Source organism: Aedes aegypti, chromosome 2 (assembly GCF_002204515.2).
Source record: "Aedes aegypti strain LVP_AGWG chromosome 2, AaegL5.0 Primary Assembly, whole genome shotgun sequence".
In the NCBI taxonomy this organism is placed as follows: Eukaryota; Metazoa; Arthropoda; class Insecta; order Diptera; family Culicidae; genus Aedes; species Aedes aegypti.
In genome coordinates, this window is record NC_035108.1 from 399,917,480 (window position 1) to 399,919,907 (window position 2,428).

General features: G+C 35.1%; 1 long non-coding RNA gene across 1 annotated transcript; it reads right to left on the bottom strand.

Annotated features, from left to right (window-relative positions):
- Positions 1–798: 798 nt before the first annotated feature.
- Positions 799–2,006, bottom strand: LOC110675999. The gene is made up of 2 exons (XR_002499985.1): positions 1,126–2,006; positions 799–1,060 (listed from the first exon to the last, which is right to left on the bottom strand). It is a non-coding gene; the product is annotated as an uncharacterized LOC110675999 (long non-coding RNA).
- Between the last annotated feature and the right edge of the window lie 422 nt (positions 2,007–2,428).

The window sequence follows — 2,428 nt, forward strand, 5'->3', positions numbered from 1 at the left end:
ACGGATCACCAACACCATCTGCAATACAGGTTCAAATCCCGCTCCAATGCAAAAAAAAAAAACGAAACCAGATGCGAAAAATAGAAATGATGTGTGAAGAAGTTGTTTTGTTTATTTTTGCACGCACGCTCTAAATAAACAAGGTTTAATGCATATATAATGTACACTCTAACTGTGCATACTCAAATGCTGTTATGAAGCATGTGCACTAATATTGCATTAGCAATGCGACAGTCATCCCGTATACTTGTGAACCATATCTGTACTGTTTCCCGTATAATTCACAACCGTTTGCGACAATACCGTAACAATTCCATATAACATGGAAATTAACAATAAGCTCACCCTACCTGAAACGGGTTTGACCGTTTTGCAAATAGTAATTGGGTAAATTACAATGTGGGGAATGGGCGGTTAAGTTATGTAACCATAAAAAATCGCCGATTTTCTCGAACAAAATTTGTCGTTTACAGTCTGCCAAATGATTGTTATACTATCCATGGTTTCGTTCAATAAACTGTAAAGGAAACAATTTAGGTACAGTATAACAATAAACAAAAATAAAATTAAATAGTGTATTGGAAATTGTTGATTTATGGTGTTTTATGTTTGATTTAACCTTATACTGTACAGTGCTGTTGTATTTATACCATAACTCATGAAAACAATAATTTAAGAAGAAATTGAATAAGAAACAGCGCGACAAGAAAGTACGTATTGAAAAACATCTTTTGAAAAAAGATAAACGAACCTCTTGTTTCACTGTTTTCCTTCCAGGATAAATCCACAAAAGCAGTGTTTGAGTCTATGTTTTAATTGCATTTATTTATTTTTTTTCACATAACAATACTTACTTTGAGTAGTAAATCAATCGAACTTGGTCAAGTTTATACTTAAGTTGTGTATGTATGCATATTTTCATTATCTGATCGAAGAAAATGACTGCATTTATTCCGTCAGTCTTCACATCATACTGCGCTTCCCGATGGCACCGCAAGTCCATAACCGTAACATCCTTAGCCATTATAGGTACTTTTTTCAGAAGGTGTTGGAACAGATGCTGCTAAAAAATATGAATAATAAAAAAATAGAAAATTTTCTTTGCTTTCAATAAGAAACACTTACCTCAAATTGCATTCATAATTAGTAACAGCTGGCAGTCTTTCATACGGAAGAACTTCCACTGGTTTCCTTTCTGATGAACAAAATTCATCTGCAATTACATCCTGCATTCGGCGGTCCCATGGTCAGGTTGCGTTCCGAATGGTAACCAATCTGCTCGTATGCTCGTTGCTGGAAAGCTCGAAAGCTGGAAAAATCCTACTGTTTGACTGGGGATTTCGGTAGAGCCGTAGACTTTCAGCAGGGCGACTTCGGCGCGGACCAATGGACCAGACTCTATCCCGAATGTTTTTGGCCGATGCGACGGAACGGAAGCAAAAGTTTTGGCCGGATTACTCCACTTACGAGCAACAAAACAATCTTGACTACTTGCACCCTTAAATAAACTATCGCAGTAATATTGTACGTTCACACAGTGACAGAAAAAAAATCAACTCGTTTATACCGCACAAAATACATGCAAATTTTAATCTTTTAACTTTTCTGCGTCGAATAGGTACTAAGAGCCGAAGGAAGAATTTAAAAATAATTAGTATTGATATCAATTGATGGAACCCAGAAAATCCTTGTGTCAATTTTTATATGCGTGTCCAGCAAAATAATGAAATTGTTGCATCGACTTAAACAATCACAGACGCTAATGCGTGGAACTGTTTGACGAACTGTTAAAAAACGGTAAATTATTGTTACATGTACCAGTGTAAGTGTGTCAGCAAACTTAAACAGGCAACTCATTTCAGAAAGGGTTACGTTATATGCCCACAGTTTCTCCCGAATTTCATCCTTATATTGTTCAACAATATCGGATCAATATCAAAGAATGTTACTGTTTGATATAATTTGATCAAACCATTCTTTATAGTCTGAAACTTTTGTTTTCATATTGTTCGACAGAAGAGCAACTGATTGTGGTACGTTCACATTAACAGATAGAAGATAGTTATTGTTTTGAACATACAACAAACTGTATTTTTCTATGCGGGATGTCAGCTCGTATTACTTTAATTTGATTATAGTGGGGCCCTTTTCGACTTTAAATCTGCTTTATATGGCTCTGAAGGGTTTTGTCACTTTATAATAAAATTGTATAGTGCTCTCTAGAGCAAAAATAAAGTATGCATATATAGCTTCATGGTTACTTGGGTAATTATCACCCCAATAACTCTCAAAGAACTATCAAGTCCCACTACAGATTTCCGCACCGTATAACATAAAATTGAACCATGTTTTGATCATCTTTATATTTTTCTCGGAGAGATATCATTGTGAAAAGCAAATTGAGAAACTTTCATTAAGATTTGAACAT